This window comes from Somniosus microcephalus, chromosome 5 (assembly GCF_052327205.1).
Source record: "Somniosus microcephalus isolate GS21.2 chromosome 5, FLI_Smic_1.0, whole genome shotgun sequence".
NCBI classification, from domain to species: domain Eukaryota; kingdom Metazoa; phylum Chordata; class Chondrichthyes; order Squaliformes; family Somniosidae; genus Somniosus; species Somniosus microcephalus.
The window spans coordinates 100,702,785-100,720,991 of NC_140991.1; positions in this window are offsets into that span (position 1 = coordinate 100,702,785).

Here is an 18,207-nt window from a genome sequence, read left to right on the forward strand (position 1 = left end):
AGCCATAAAAATCTCCCCTCAGTGTCCTTGTCCACCAAGGCAACGTTCTCTTTTATGGACGGACTCACCAAAACAGCCACCCCTCTACGGTTATTGTTTGCACAACTTGCAAACACCTCCCCCTTCCAAACCTTCTGAACTCTTTCTAGGATATCCTCATCCCAAAAGGTTTCTTGCAGACACAACGGGCAGGATTTTCATTGGGCCGTGGAGGCGGGATTGGAGGCGTGCATGGGTTTAAAATCCCAAATTCGGGGGTCCTGACACCACCCCGCACCCAACCCGCTTCCATGCCAGTTTCAAAGGAGGCGGGTACCCGCCCCGCACTGGGACCCGCCTACCCGAGGCGGGAAGGGATTAGTGCCAATGAACTCTGTTAACAGGTAGTTAATAGGCAGTTTTTAGCCTAATCCCTATTTTTAATGCTGAAGTGTGGGATTCCCGATGGCTCCAAACCACGCCAAGTTTGCGAGGCGGGCCGTTGGGTTGAAGGAATTGGAGGGGTCGAGATGTCGGTGCTCAGGTGAGTGATGTGTGCAGGAGTGCAAAGGTAAGTGTGTTTGGTGTGTGTAAAATGTTTAAAGAAGTTTTAATTACATGTAAATTACCTTTTCATCCTTCCTTTAGGTCTTGGGAGTCCCTCATCTCACCGACACAGAAAGCAGAATGGCTACGAACTGTCAAAAGTGACAGCCTTCAGCTTTCTGTGCAGGAGAGATTTCTAACTGAGTCTGTGGAGAAGGACTCATGTTAGAAGTAAGACTGTCAGTGTTTGACAGCTTCAAAGCACTTTCAAACACTGATATTTCATCTGTCAAAATCTCTTGACAGATGAAATTTCAGTCTGTGACGTCACCTGCTGCCAGGTGGCCCTTAATTGGCCTGCTGAGCCCGCCCAGCGGGCTCAACAAGGACAATCAAGTTGAAATCGCGTGGATTGGCCACATCTCGATGGAGGCGGGGCTACAACCCCAAAAGTTGTAGTCCCAACTCCTACCCGATTCTTGAATGAAAATCCAGCCCAACAAGTCCGTGCCTTTAAAACCCTGCAACAACTGCTGCAATTCCTTCTCACCCATCAGTCCGTTCACATTAATTGAGATCAATGTAATCATGGCTCCGAAGAAGGGAAGTATGCCTGATAATCTCCCCATCATTTAATCTCTGGCCCTTCCCTCCTCTCATGCTCCTTCCCAACTTTTCAGCCAGCTGTTGTTTTTTCCTGCAGCCTCCGACTCTTTTTCACCTCCTGTTTGAACTTTCCCTGCTGTTTCAGCCTCTTCCTTGCATTAAGTTTGGGCCAAGGAACTGCCCTTTCTCCCTCCTTCTGCCCCTCACTAACCTTTCCCTTTCCACATGATGCCACCCAACCCCCCACTTCCATGTCTCTGTTCCCCTTTAATTCCTCACTCTAAAGCTCTTATGTAACCCTCTGTGCCTGCTCCCCGTCAGATACATAATCTTGCTCCCCGTCAGATACATCATCTCCCATGGAGAGTCTTCCTGCTATTGCGATTTCTCCAACAGTGCCGCTCCCTTTGACCTCATCTCCACCTCTGACCCTTGCTCCCTGATCCTTCTCTCTCTGGGACAATGGCGCACCTATATTGCTCCCTTCTGGCATCTTTGTCTCGCCACTCCTGTCCTGCTGCCCCTTTAAGGCTCCTGCCTCTTGCACCCTCTCCTTGTCTTGCCCCCTCCTGCTCACCGAGATGTCCGAATCCCAGCCTTTCTTTGGAGTACTTACATTTACGACGCACCCCGCTCCCGCCTCCTCTCCCCCCATGGACACCAGATTCTTTAGGGAGAGCTAAACCATATTAAGGCTTGAGTCTGCACTCGACCCTTGCTGCCCTCTGCTGTCTTTGTTCTTTTCCACTGTACTTGGTGTGTTTTCCACCATCTCCATCCTGTTCTCTGCTCCGTAATTTTCTGCCTCTTCCTGTGCTCTTTTCTCCTTCAGTTTACCAGCTGTGTCCTCCGACTGCTCCGCTCTTCCGGCCGTTCCACTCACACCTCCTGCTCCTTCTCCCATCTCCTCGTCACTCACAGAGCTTCCTTCTGCCTCACACTCACAGCGGTTGGGGCCTTTGTGACACACCCCACAGCTCTCCGCCTTGCAGCGCCAAGCGATGTGTCCAGACTCGCCGCAATTATAACAGTACAAGTCTGGACAGTTTCTTACAAGATGGTCGTGTCCAAGACAATAATAACAAACCTTAGTACGATAGCAAAATACTGCAGATGTTGGAAATCCGAAATAACAACAGAAAATGCTGGAAAAACTCAGCAGGTCAGGCAACATCCATGGAGAGAAATTTGAGTTGACGTTTCGGGTCGAACCCTTCTTCAAAACTGGAAAGAAAAGAAACTAGATCGAAGGCAGGGCTGCGATCGGACAAAAGAATAAAAGAAACAAAAGAAGTAAAAGAGATTAGAAGCTAGACGAGATGGTAATAGGCTGAGATTAGGTGTAAAGTGTGCTGGCAGGGCAAGAGATAGCTGCCAGGTGTGAGAGAGAAACAAAAGGAAAGGGGGGGGGAGAAAGGAGTGGAAAAATTACAAGAAAAAATGAAATAGGGGCCGAGCTTATGATCTGAAATTGTTGAACTCGATATTGAGTCCGGAAGGCTGCAGAGTGCCTAATCGGAAAATGAGGTGCTGTTCCTCGAGTTTACGTTGAGCTTCCATGGAACAATACAAGAGGCCAAGGACGGTGAGGTCCGAGTGGGAATGGAGCGGTGAATTAAAATGACAGGCGACCGGAAGCTCGGGGTCACCCTTACGGACTGAACGGAGGTGTTCCGCAAAGCGGTCACCCAATCTGTGTTTGGTCTCCCCAATGTAGAGGAGACCGCATCGTGAGCAGCAGTAACAAACCTTCACTTGGTTATCATGCAGTACTCGGAAGTACTGCACTCCTTCCATTGTCTCGAATTTCATGCTGTACGGTAATTACTTCACCCCCTCTGGGAACTGCACCTTTACGTAACGGGTTCCATCTGCTACCCGTGTTCCTGGATAGTACCTCCTCTATTGCTGAGCAAATTTTAATGTCCCATGACTCCAACTTTTTGATTAGCACATCGTCTCAATATAAACTGGCAAGTTTAAGAATGAGACCACCACTTCTTCGGAATATAGCAGAGATACCTCCAAGAACTTATCGCCAACTTTCAAACTGAGTAAAAGTCTTTCCACCCCCTCTCGGCCACTGACCGTCACCTCGAACCCAACATTCGGCTTTGGTCGGCAGGCAAAGCAGCTTCCCTCGCCACAGTCCTCATGTACCACTTGGATAATATCCCAAGCTTATATCTCCTTATCCTCGCACTGAACCACCACCGTGTTTTCTTTTCCAAACCTCCTGGGGTTCCGGCCCAAATCTTTGGGCCTTTTTCTTTCCCTTCCAACCACAGTTTCTCCCCTAATTAAATTTATTCCATTCAATTTCAGGATTTTTAGAAGTGTTTTGAGATTACATTCCACAATTTGTTTTATTTTCCATTGGAAACTGAAACCCAATGGCCTCAAAAATGACATGAAAATAAATAATTACAATGGGCATGAATTTGTTATAACTCAAGCTGAGCTATAACCATAGTTGCCAATCATCCAGTTTTTGTATAAACGTTAGCTTTTCCAGCCCCCATTCACACTATCAATACAAGGACTGGGAAAACAACTGTTCATGGGGCTCTTCACTTCCCTTCCTCGACATCTCTGTCTCCACTTCCGGTGATAGGCTATCGACCAATATCCACTATAAACCCACTGACTCCCACAGCTACCTTGACTGCACTTCCTCCCACCTCACCTCCAGTAAGGACTTTATTCCATTCTCCCAGTTTCTCTTTCTCCGTCGCATCTGTCCTGACAATGCCACCTTCCATGCCAGTGCTTGTGATATGTCTTCCTATTTCCTCAACCGAGGATTCCCCTCGACCCATGGTTCACATGGCCCTCGACCTTGTCTGTTCCATTTCCTGCACTTCTGCGCTCAACCCTTCCCCTCCCTCCCAGAACCACGATAGGGTTCCCCTTGTCCTCACCTTCCACCCCATTAGCCTTCACATTCAACGGATCATTCTCCTCCATTTTCGCCACCTCCAGCGTGATCCCACCACCAAACACATCTTACCCGCCACTCCTCTTTCAGCATTCCGAAGGAACCGTTCCCTTCGTGGCACCCTGGTCCATTCTTCAATCACCCCCAACACCTCCACCCCTACCCACGGCACCTTCCTGTGCAACCGCAGGAGATGTAACACCTGCCCTTTTACTTCCTCCCTTCCCACCGTCCAGGGCCCCAAACACACCTTCCAGGTGAAACAGCAATTTACTTGTACTTCTTGCAATTTAGTATACTGTATTCACCGCTCACAATGCAGCCTCCTCTACATTGGGGAGACCAAATGCAGATTGGATGACCGCTTTGCCGAACATTTCCATTCAGTCCGCAAGTGTGAACCCGAGCTTCTGGTCGCCTGTTACTTTAATTCTCCGCTCCCCCACTCTGACTTCGGCCTCCTGTACTGTTCCAATGAAACTCAATATAAGCTCAAGGAACAGCACCTCATCTTTTGATTAAGAAGTTTACAGTCTTCTGGACGCAACATTGAGTTCAACAATTTCAGATCATAACCTCTGTCCCCATTTTTTTGTTCAGCAGCTGTTGATGATTCTGCTATTCCCATTTACACCTCCTCTAGATCAATCTATTGCTTCTTCACTTGTCCCATTACCATCTCCTTTTGCCTTTTGTCCTTTAATCTCTCCTGCCTTCCATCCTATCACAGACCTTCCCTTTTGTTCTTTCCTCCCCTCCCCCCCTTTCCCTGCACCTGTACTTGCTTAAAACCTGTTAGATCTCTAACATTTTTCAGTTCTGACGAAAGGTCATCAACCTGAAACATTAACTCTGTTTCTCTCTCCAAAGATGCTGCCTGACCTGCTGAGTATTTCCAGGATTTTCTGTTTTTATTTCAGATTTCCAGCATTCATCGTATTTTGCTTTTATATTGTTTATGGGGCTGGTTGGAGTCACCCCATAATCTGTAATGGCCATACCGTGATATGGGGTGGCTTCAGGCAGCCTTGAAATTAGCTATTTTTCCGGGCCCCCTACAAAACAGCACAAACAGGCCCCAGGATAGCTGACTGTCTACATGAAACTGGACGATTGGTAACTATGTAAAGTAATATGCCAAATTGAATTTAGTCGCAATTTAATTCGATAGTGTAAACCTTCACAGAAAACATCATAAACTTAAGAACCTAGGAAGGATCTTGTCTTCTGTCATTATAGCTGAACTTCCTGACACCTGAAAAAAGAGCTTTTTTAGTTCTTCCTTCATAAAGAGGGGCTGGCTTCCTATCAGTGAGAAAATGAGAAAGGCCATCTACTACAAACTAAAAATTAAAATAAACATGTTTATGACTTTCAAAGTATAAAGAGATCACATTTATTTGATATCACTTTTCACAACCTATATGATACAAATCAGGCTTTAGATTGTGGAAACTTTCTTCAATTCAATTAACTAGCACACTTTGAAAATCATTCTTATCAAGCATATTTATCAGAGCCAGTTTGGGATCCTTTGATCAATAACAAAAAGTTTGGTCTGCACCAACCAAAGGCATTTCAGTACCTTCAACTAAGACGTTAATATCAGTGGCTGGCCAATGAGCCCTCTAATCTGTTGTGTATGTACCTTTAAGAGGGAACTACTTTTACAGCTCCTGTATACTGTAGTACCGGCAGTGACCACACCTGTATATAAGCCTTGAGCATGCCTCTGTACCCCAGTCTTGAGATTACCCTACTCCAGTAAATACCTGTTGATTGTTCAGTTACAGCATCCGTGTGGTTATTGAAAAACATCATACTCTCAGAATCACGGATCTAACAGTGGCGACGAGTGTCGATTCGAATCTACCTGCAACTCTGCATTTCCCTTCGAGGATTCGCTCCGGGAGGGCGGTGGAAGAAAGTCGAGGCCAGAAGCACGGGCGTCGACCACGAGCAACCGCCCAGTCGTCCGGCAGAGAGTGAACATCGCAGGGGAGGCTGTGGAGAGCCGGCTTGGTTCCCCAGCCACGACGATCAGCAATAGACTGACGACAGGTACAGCGCAGACCCTTCCCGGACAGCGGCGGCTGGAGCCGACCGACGGCGGAGAGAAAGCCGAGCAGCGTCAACGGGGTAAGACAGAGGGTGAAGCGCACAGCGGCAGCCGGGGGTTGAAAACCGAGCGGCATCGAGGAAAGACAAAATGGAGAGGGAGAGGGTAAAGCAACAGCCGGGTTCAGGACCGAGAGGCGGAAACGGGAAAGGCGCACAAAAAAAAAGAATGCGCAGAGCACAGCCAGGGCTCAAGGGCTGAACAGTGTCCGCGGGGAGAAGAAGGGAGAGCGCGGGAGACGCCATTGAGCCGCGGAGAAGAAGGAAGAGCGCGGGAGATGCCATTTTTAGAAGCCGCAGCGGAGAAGAAGGGAGAGCGCGGGAAGGAAGGAAAGCGCGGGAGACGCCATTTTGTGCCAGCGGAGAAGAAGGGGAAGCGCGGGAGATGCCATTTTTGACAGTTAAATCACACCCAGGGATGCCGAAGAGTGGCAGCATCTCTACGTTTGACAATGAAGTCGAAGATTGGGAGACATATGTGGAATGTATTGATGTGTACTGCAGGGCGAATGAAGTGCCAGATGCTAGGAAAGCACTGGTTTTGTTAAATTCCATGGGTGCAAAAACTTATGGGTTACTGCGAAACCTAATAACCCCAGAGAAGCCTGTGAACAAGAATTTCGAAAGCATAGTAGAAATCCTACAGGAGCACTTAAACCCCACACCGCTGCTGATAGCAGAACGATTTAAGTTCCATAAAAGGAACCAACACAAAGACGAAAGCAACGCTGAGTACCTAACGGAACTGCGCAAGCTATCGAAACACTGCCAGTTTGGAGCGGGACTAGCAGATACGTTAAGGGACAAGTTTGTGTGTGGGCTGCAAAGTGAAGGAACCCAGAAACGGCTTCTATCAGAAAAGGATCTTACGCTGGACAAGGCTTTCAGTATGGCAGTATCACACAAAGCAGCCGCAAGGGGCGCTGCAGAGATACAACGGAGACCGCAAGTGTTGTGTATGTACCTTTAAGAGAAGAACTGATTTTATACTGCAGTACCGGCATTGACCACCCCTGTATAAAAGGCCCTAGCAGGCTTCTGTACTTCAGTCTGACATTACCCTCTGTTCAGTAAAATACCTGTTTAATTGTTCTCCCGAAGTCCGTGTATTATTGAGGCGCGGACTTTACAGTGGCGACGAACAAGTTCAAACTCACCTGCAGTGTTGCTTCACCTCACGGGGACCTTTCCCTGAGAAGAAGTTTCTTGGAGGTCGAAGTCAGAGCAACGGGTGTCGACCGCGGGCAACCGCCCAAGGATCCATCGGTGTTCGGAGAATTGCGGGAGAGGCTGTGGAGAGCTGGGCTTGGCTCCCCAGTCAAGGTGTTCCAGCAAATCGTGCTGGTAGCAGGTAGTGCGCTGACCCTTCCGGACTCCGGCGGGCTCGAGCTCGATCGAGCGGCTCTGCAAAAGGGGCCGCGCAGCGTCGCCGGGAGGAAAGAGAGAGCGAGAGGGTGGTGCGCACAGGGCGCGGTCGGTGCATAAGAACCAGGCAGCAGAGAGAAAATAAATGAGGGGAAGGAAAAGTGAGACGCGCCGAAGCCATGGGTCGCCGCCATTACCCTGTAGAATGCTAGGAGCAGCGTGACAGCAAGGGGAAGAAGGAAAAGTGTGGGAGGCGCCATTTTATTCCATTGGGGAAGAAGGAAAAGCGCGGGAGGCGCCATTTTATTCCATTGGGGAAGAAGAAAAAGCGCGGGAGGCGCCATTTTAAATCATCCAAGATGCCGAAGAGTGGCAGTATCACTGCTTTTGACAACGAGGTAGAAGACTGGACCACGTATGTGGAAAGAATTGAAGTATACTGCAATGCCAATGAGGTGGCCAATGAAAAGAAGGCGTCGGTATTATTAAATTTAACGGGCGCGAGAACGTACGGCCTATTGCGGAATTTAATTACCCCAGCTAAACCAATGGAGAAAAGTTTTAAAGAGATTGTTAATATCTCACAGGAACACCTAAACCCTACACCGCTGCTGATAGCAGAAAGATTCAAGTTGCATAAAAGAAACCAGCACAAAGATGAGAACAATGCTGACTATCTTACGGAACTATGCAAGTTATCGAAGCACTGCCAGTTCGGAGCAGGACTGGCAGACACCTTACGGGATAAGTTTGTCTGTGGATACCAGAGTGAAGGAACCCAGAAACGACTACTTTCAGAAAAGGACCTGACGCTAGAACAGGCTTTCAGCGTGGCAGTATCCTACGAAGCAGCACCACGGGGAGCTGCGGAAATACAACAGAAACCAAAAGAATACAGCGCTAACGAAATGGTGTATGGAGCAGAAAAGTGCTATCGCTGCGGCAGAACAACCCATGATCAGAAGGACTGCTGGTTTAAGGACAAAGTATGCAGGCAATGCGGGAAAATGGGACATATAGCAAGAGTCTGCAGGTCGGGAAAGAAAACCAACACTACAAGAACTACTAAGGAAAAGTACAAGAAAGTAAAAAAAATGACAGACAGTAGTTCGGAAGATCAGGAGAGTGATAACGACTCCAGGAGCAGGAGACTAAGTTGTCTAAAGTTACACAACGTGATCGCAAAGGAGGATCACCGAACCATTTGGGTCACCCTCATGATAGCAGGGTCCCAAGTAAAGATGGAATTGGATACAGGATCAGCCCTAACTGTCATGAATCGACGAGACTATGAGCGGCTATTCTCACACATACCATTAAAGGACACGTCCATTGTATTGAAGACATACACGGGGCTAAAGTCTACCCCAGAGGAAAAATAAGGGTGCCAGTTAAATATAACGGCAAGGAAACACAGAAACTGCATCTATATATACTACCAGATGGAGGACCACCATTATTGGGACGTGAATGGATCCGAAAAATACAATTGGATTGGCATTCCATTCAGGCGCTAACTGTGACTGACAAAAAGGATGATGGCGTCGCACCTGGACGACTGTCACAAATTCTAACTGACGCGAAAGAGGTGTTCTAACAAGGAGTTGGGACTCTAAAAGGAGTAAAGGCAACGATAAAAATTGAAGGTAACGCAAAATTTTTTAAGGCCAGACCGGTGCCGTACGCGATCCGCCCAGCCGTCGAAGCAGAACTGGAGAGTCTGGAGCGTTCGGGTGTGCTGTCCAAGGTGGATTGGAGCGAGTCGGCCACACCCATCATTCCTGTAATGAAGAAATCATTGAGCAGCACGCCTGGGGAGCCGAAGAAGGTGCGCATCTGTGGGGACTTCAAGGTAACTGTGAACCCAGTCCTGCACACAGTACAATTTCCACTTCCACGGATAGAAGATATTTTCGCCTCACTATCTGGAGGGAAACGCTTAACGAAGATTGATCTGGCCCAAGCGTATCTACAAATGGAGGTGGAAGAAGCATCTAGAAAATACCTCACGATAAACACGCACAAAGGCCTTTACCAGTACAATCGACTGGTATTCGGGGTAGCATCAGCCCCGGCTATTTGGCAGAGGGCAATGGAACAAGTCCTGCAAGGGATCCCAGGGACCCAGTGTTATTTGGATGACATCCTGGTGACGGGCGAAAATGACAGTGAACACCTTGCCAACCTGGAGCAGGTGCTCACTAGATTGCAGGAATATGGGCTACGAGCCAACCGCCCCAAATGCGAGTTCTTCAGGAGACAAATCTCGTATTGTGGCCACATGATTGATGAGGAAGGGTTGCATAAGTCACCAGACAAGATTGAGGCTGTAGTCAAGGCTCCAGCACCGGAAAATGTGTCGCAACTGATGTCGTTTCTCGGGCTGGTGAACTACTATCATAAGTTCTTGCCGAATTTATCTACAATTCTGCACCCACTGAACGCCCTGCTGCAAACTGGAGTAACATGGAAATGGAGTGATGTGTGTAAGCGTGCCTTTCAGAAATGTAAATGCCTAATCACGTCAAAAGAAGTATTGGCCCACTACAACCCAACACTAACGATTCGGTTTGCATGTGATGCGTCTCCCTACGGCATTGGAGCGGTGCTGTCACACAAATTCCTTGACGGTTCAGAGAGGCCAATAGCCTTTGCGTCGCGCTCGTTAACCTCAGCCGAGCGTAATTACGCCCAGATTGACAGGGAGGCCCTGAGCCTGGTGTGGGGGGTGAAGAAGTTCAATCACGATCTGCACGGGCAGAAATTCACCCTACTGACTGATCATCAGCCCCTGGTCTCCATTTTTAACCCAAAGAAGGGCGTTTCGGTGATGCCGGCGCAACGGCTGCAAAGATGGTCACTTTTTCTAGGGGCACATCAGTACGACATAGAATACAAGGGTACGAAGCAGCATGGAAACGCTGATGGGCTGTTGCGCCTACCGTTGCCTACGGTAGAGGAAGCACCTGCAGTGGACCCTGTTGAGATATTCCATGCGACCATAGTCGAATGTCTGCCTGTTACAAACTCAAGTATAGAGAAGGAAACCCGAAATGACCCGACACTCTCTCGGGTCTATGATTTGATGGTGAAGGGATGGCCAGCACATGGCGACTCACTATTGCCAGCATTCTCGCCAAGGAGAGAACAGCTGTCAGTATGCCGGGGGACCTTGATGTGTGGATCCCGAGTGGTAATTCCACCCAAGTTGAGAGACAGAGTGCTCAATGAGCTTCATGAAGGTCATCTGGGAGGGGTAAAAATGAAAAGCCTAGCCAGGGCTTATGTGTGGTGGCCGGGAGTCGATAAACAAATCGAGGACCTGACCAAGAGCTGCTCAGGATGCCAGAAAGTCCAAAATGCACCACCACAGGCCCCTCTACACCCATGGGAGTGGCCCTCATCTCCATGGCAACGGGTACAGATTGATTTTGCTGGTCCATTTATGGACTCAATGTTTCTAATCGCCGTGGACGCCCATTCGAAATGGCCAGAGGTCATCAAAATGTCCTCCACCACCACGGAGAAAACTATTGCAGTCCTACGGACCATCTTTGCTAGGAATGGCTTGCCAGAACAGATTTGCTCCGACAATGGGCCACAGTTTGTGTCCGAGGATTTCCGGAGGTTTCTGAGGAATAATGGGGTGAAACATTACACATATGCCCCATATCATCCAGCCACAAATGGATTGGCTGAGAGGTTTGTTCAGACCTTTAAAAAGGCAATAAAGGCGATGTATAATGACGACATACCACTACAACACAAGGTAGATAATTTCTTGTTTGCTTACCGGAATGCGACACATGCAGTCACCAACCAAGCTCCAGACATAATGTTCTTCAACCGAAGGCTAAGATGTCGCCTGGATTTGCTCAAACCAAACATAAGACGAGATGTTGAGGATAAGCAATTCCAGCACATCAACAAGAAGCCAACCAGGAGCTTCAAGATAGGATAACCAGTCTTGGCCCGCGACTACCGAACAGAAAAATGGCAGCCAGGAATGATATGCACACAGCAGGGACCACTAATGTACACAGTGGATGTTGGAGAGAGCATAAGAACATAACAACATAAGAAATAGGAGCAGGAGTAGGCCAATCGGCCCTTCGAGCCTGCTCCGCCATTCAATAAGATCATGGCTGACCTGATCCTAACCGCCAACCTACTATCACAGAACTATCTCCTGAATCTAACAGAATTAGACACATGAAATAGGAGCAGGATCAGGCTACACGGCCCCTGGGCCCGCTCCGCTACCCACAGGGCCATGACCGATCCGAACCGAGACTCATGTCCAAATTCCTGCCTGCTCCCCGTAACCCTTAATTCCCTTTACTTCTAGGAAACTGTCTATTTCTGTTTTAAATTTATGTAATGATGTAGCTTCTACAGCTTTTTGGGGCAGCATATTCCATGGACCTACCACCCTCTGAGTGAAGTAGTTCCTCCTCATCTCAGTTTTGAAAGAGCAGCCCCTTATTCTAAGACTATGCCCCCTAGTTCTAGTTTCACCCATCATCGGGAACATCCTCCCCGCATCCACCCGATCCAACCCCTTCACAATCTTATATGTTTCAATAAGATCGCCTCTCATTCTTCTGAACTCCAATGAGTAGAGTCCCAATCTACTCAACCTCTCCTCATATGTCCATCCCCTCATCCCCGGGATTAACCGAGTGAACCTTCTTTGTACTGACTCGAGAGCAAGTATGTCCTTTCTTAAGTATGGACACCAAAACTGTACACACTATTCCAGGTGCGGTCTCACCAATACCTTGTACAACTGAAGCAATACCTCCCTATTTTTATATTCTATCCCCCTAGCAATGAAAGCCAACATTCCATTGGCCTTCTTAATCACTTGCTGCACCCAGAGAGTGGTGAACCTGTGGAATTCTCTGCCACAGAGAGTGGTGGAGGCCAGTTAATTAAGTATATTCAAGAAAGAGTTGGATATATTTCTGAAGGCTAAAGAGATCAAGGGATATGGGGAGAAGGCAGGGACCGGGTACTGAATTTGGATGATCAGCCATGATCTCATTGAATGGCGGAGCAGGCTCGAAGGGCCGAATGGCCTACTCCTGCTCCTATCTTCTATGTATCTATGTACCTGCATACTAACCTTTTGAGTTTCGTGCACCAGGACTCCCAGATCCCTTTGTACTTCAGTACTTTCCAGTTTCTTGCCATTAAGATAATAATTTGCTCTACGATTTTTCCTGCCAAAGTGCATAACCGCACACTTTCCAGTATTGTATTCCATCTGCCAAATCTCTGCCCATTTACTTAGCCTGTCTATGTCCCCTTGCAGGTTTTTTATGTCCTCCTCACTCACTACTTTCCCTCCCATCTTAGTATCATCTGCAAACTTTGATATGTTACACTCGGTCCCCTCCTCCAAATCGTTAATATAGATTGTAAAGAGTTGGGGACCCAGCACTGACCCCTGCGGAACACCACTAGTTACTGATTGCCAGTCTGAGAATGAACCATTTATCCAAACTCTCTGCCTTCTGTTAGATAGCCAATCCTCGATCCATGCCAGAATATTACCCCCAATCCCGTGATTTTTTATCTTAGGTAATAATCTTTTGTGTGGCACCTTGTCAAATGCCTTTTGGAAGTCGAAATACACTACGTCCATTGGTTCCCCTTTATCCACCCTATATGTTACTTCCTCAAAGAACTCCAGCAAATTTGTCAAACATGACTTCCCCTTCATAAAACCATGCTGACTTTGTCCTATTAAATTATGATTATCCAAATGTCCTGTTACTGTCTCCTTAATAATGGACTCCAACATTTTACCTACCACAGATGTTAGGCTAACCAGTCTATAGTTTCCAGCCTTCTGTCTACTGCCCTTTTTAAATAAGGGTGTTACATTAGCAGTTTTCCAGTCTGCCGGGACCTTTGCTGAGTCCAGGGAGTTTTGGAAAATTATTACCAATGCATCCACAATCCCTACCACTACTTCCCTCAAGACCCTTGGATGTAAGCCATCAGGTCCAGGTGATCTATCCACCTTGAGTCCCATTATTTTACCGAGTACCACTTCCTTAGTGATTTTGATCGTGTTTAACTCCTCCCCCCCTATAGCCCCCTGTTTGTCCAGTGTTGGGATATTCTTAGTGTCCTCTACTGTAAAGACTGATACAAAATACTCATTCAGTGTTTTTGCCATCTCCATATTTCCCACCATTAATTTCCCGGTCTCATCCTCTAAGGGACCAACATTTACTTTAGCCACCCTTTTTCTTTTTATATAACTATAAAAACTCTTACTATCTGTTTTTATATTTTTTGCTAATTTACTTTCATAATCTATCTTCCCTTTCTTAATCAATCTTTTTGTTATTTTTTGCTGTCTTTTAAAGTTTTCCCAATCCTCTATCCTCCCACTAGATTTGGCTACCTTATATGCCCTTGTTTTTAGTCGAATACATAGATACATAGATACATAGAAGATAGGAGCAGGAGTAGGCCATTCGGCCCTTCGTGCCTGCTCCGCCATTTAATGAGATCATGGCTGATCCTTTAATTCAGTATCCCGTCCCCGCCTTCTCTCCGTAACCCTTAACCCCTTTTGCCCGTAGAAATATATCTAATTCCCTCTTAAATATATTTAATGAGCTGGCGTACACTGCCCTCTGTGGCAATGAGTTCCACAGGTTCACCACTCTCTGAGTGAAGAAATTCCCCCTCATCTCTGTCCTAAATGGTTTAGCCCTTATCCTTAAATTATGTCCTCTAGTTCTGTTCTCACCCGCCAAGGGAAACATTCCTTCTGCATCCAGTCTGTCTAGACCTGTCAGAATTTTATACACTTCTATGAGGTCCCCTCTCAATCTTCTAAACTCCAGTGTGTACATCCCTAAACTACATAGTCTCTCCTCATAGGTCATTCCCGCCATTCCTGGTATCAGCCTGGTGAATCTCCGCTGCACCCCCTCCATGGCAAGAACATCCTTCCTCAGATGAGGCGACCAAAACTGTACACAGTACTCGAGGTGTGGTCTCACCAGTGCCCTGTACAGCTGCAGCAAGGTATCCCTGTTCCTGTATTCTAACCCTTTTGCTATGAAGGCCAGCATACCGTTTGCCTTCTTGACCGCCTGTTGCACCTGCATGCTCGCCTTCAGTGACTGGTGTACAAGAACACCCAGGTCTCTCTGTACTTCCCCCTCTCCCAATCTATTGCCATTTAAATAATAATTTGCCCTCCCGTTCCTGCACCCAAGGTGGATAACTTCGCACTTGTCCACATTATAGTGCATCTGCCATTTATCCGCCCAATCGCCCAGTCTGTCCAAATCGCTCTGGAGCTTCCTGGTCTCTTCCTCTGAGCCCACCCCACCTCCTAGTTTAGTGTCGTCTGCAAATTTGGAAATGCTGCATCCGACTCCCTGATCCAGGTCATTAATGTAAATTGTGAACAGCTGGGGGCCCAGGACAGATCCCTGTGGTACCCCACTTGTTACTGCCTGCCATTCAGAAAATGAGCCGTTTATTCCAACTCTCTGTTTTCTATCTGACAGCCAGTTCCCTATCCACGCCAAAACTTTCCCCTTTATCCCATGAGCCTCAATTTTCCATGCTAATCTTTTATGTGGGACCTTATCGAAGGCCTTTTGGAAGTCCAGGTACACCACATCTACTGGCTCTCCCCCATCTATTCTACCAGTTACTCCCTCAAAAAATTCCAATAGATTAGTCAAGCACGATTTACCCTTTGTAAATCCATGTTGACTCTGTCCTATCCTGTCCCCATTTGCTAAGTGCTCCGCTATTTCATCCTTAATGATGGACTCCAGCATTTTGCCCACAACTGATGTAAGGCTTACAGGTCTGTAATTACCTGCTTTTTCCCTACCCCCCTTTTTGAATAGTGGGGTAACGTTAGCTACCCTCCAATCCATCGGCACTGTTCCCGAGTCTAATGAATTCTGAAAAATCATCCTTAGTGCATCCGCTATCTCTAGGGCCACCTCCTTCAGTACCCTAGGATGCATGTTATCAGGCCCTGGGGATTTGTCCACCTTCAATCCCTTTAGCTTCCTTAACACCATATCCTTAGAGATATTGATTTGCGTCAGTTCCTCCTTTGCCAATGTCCCTATTTTTCCCGATATCCCAGGGAGGTTTTTTGTGTCTTCCTTCGTAAAGACTGACCCAAAGTATGCATTTAGTTGATCTGCCATTTCCTTATTTCCCATTATATATTCCCCCGTATCTGACTGCAATGGACCAACTTTGGTTTTCACCAGTCTTTTCCTTTTGATATATTTATAAAAGCTTTTGGAGTTAGTTTTTATATTTTCCGCCAGCTTGTTTTCGTAAGCTATTTTGCCCCTCTTGATCATGCCCTTTGCCCTCCTTTGCTCTATCTTAAACTGTTCCCAATCTTCCGCTCTGGCGCTTTTTTTGGCTATTTTATACGCCCTATCTTTGGATTTTATGCTGTCTCTAATTTCCCCTGTTATCCACGGTTGAGTCACCTTTTTAGATTTCCTTTTATGCCAGATTGGTATAAACAATTTTTGCAATTTTGTCATTCTATCTTTAAATGTTTGCCATTGTTTATCTACCTCCAGTCCTCTCAGGAACGTTGTCCAATCAGACCTACTCAGTTCCCGTCTCATGGCATCATAATTCCCCTTGTTTAAATTCAGGACCTTAGTCTCTGAGTCAATTTCTTCGCTCTCCATTTCGAGTGAGAAATCGATCATGTTATGATCGCTCTGACCCAAGGGTCCCCGTACAACAAGATTACTGATTAGTCCCTTCTCATTGCACAGTACCCAGTCCAATATAGCCTGTTCCCGAGTTGGTTCCTCGACATATTGATCCAGATAACCATCCCTTAAACACTCAAGGAATTCCTCCTCCTCATTATTTTTACTGATTAGGCTAGTCCAATCTATATGTAAGTTAAAGTCACCTATGATGACAGCTGTGCTCTTATTGCACGCTTCTCTAATTTCCCTCGTGATGCCCTCCCTAACCTCTATTTTACTATTTGGAGGCCTATATACCACTCCTATTAATGTTTTTCGCCCCTCGCTATTTCTTAGCTCCACCCATATAGATTCTGTATTAACTGAGTTAATATCCTTCCTTTCAATTGCATTTATCCCCTCTTTTACTAGCAATGCTACCCCTCCTCCCTTTCTTTTTTGTCGATCCTTCCTAAATACTGAATACCCCTGTATGTTAAGCTCCCAGCCCTGCTCACCCTGCAACCATGTTTCCGTAATCCCAATTAGATCATAATTATTAACCTCTATTTCCACAGCTAATTCATCTACCTTGTTCCTGATGCTTCTCGCATTAAGGTATAAAACCCTCAGGCTTTTTTTATGCTCACATTTTTTATGAATTAGTTTGGCCCTTTGTTTTTTGTTCCTCACCCTTTTACCATTTATTTCTTTACTTAGCCACGGATGGCTGTCTTTTCTTTTACACCCTTTTCTTTTCAGTGGAATATATTTTTTCTGGAAGTTGTAAGATAACTCCTTAAATGTACACCACTGATCATGTATCATCTTACCCTTTAATCTATTTTCCCAATCCACTCTACTCAATTCCGCTCTCATACCTTCATAGTCTCCTTTATTCAAGCTTAGCACGCTTGTTTGAGATCCTCTAATTGAATATGGAATTCAATCATGTTATGGTTACTCATTCCAAGGGGATCCTTTACTAGGACATTTTTAATTAATCCTGTCTCGTTACACAGGACCAGATCTAAGGTTGCTTGTCCCCTGGTCGGTTCAGTTACATACTGCTCAAGAAACCCATCCCTAATACACTCAATGAACTCATCCTCAAGGCAGCCCTGCCCAGTTTGATTTGTCCAATTAATATGATAGTTAAAATCCCCCATAATTATAGATGTTCCCTTATTACAAGCCTCAACTATTTCCTGATTGATACTCCGTCCAACCGAGTTGCAACTGTTCGGAGGCCTATAGACTACGCCCACTAGTGTTGTTTTCCCCTTATTATTCCTTATCTCCACCCAAACTGTTTCATTATCCTGATCTTTTGACCCAATATCATTTCTCTGTATTACAGTGATTCCTTCCTTTATTAACATAGCCACCCCACCTCCCCTTCCTGACTGCCTGTCCTTCCTGATCGTTAAATAACCTGGTATGTTTAATTCCCAGGCATTGTCACCTTGCAGCCATGTTTCTGTAATGGCCACAAGATCATACCCATATGTAGTTATTTGTGCCATTAACTCGTCTATTTTGTTACGAATGCTACGTGCATTCAGATAGAGAACTTTCAAAGATGTTTTGTGACACTTAGTTCCTGCTTTTGCCCTTTTTATTACTTTACCTTTTACTCCATACCTTCTGCCCCTTCCTGACACACTCTGGTTTTTAATTTCCCCACTGCTACCTAAGTCTATGACCTTCTCTGTTGTTATTTTTATTATTTGCTCTCTAGGAACCTCCCCCCCACTAGTTAGTTTAAAGCCCTCTCTACAGCCCTAGTTATATGATCCGCCAGGACTCTAGTCCCAGTACTGGCCAAGTGAAGCCCGTCCCAAAGAAACAGCTCCCTCCCACCCCAGTACTGGTGCCAGTGTCCCAGGAAGCAAAACCCATTTCTCCCACACCAGTCTTTGAGCCACGCAT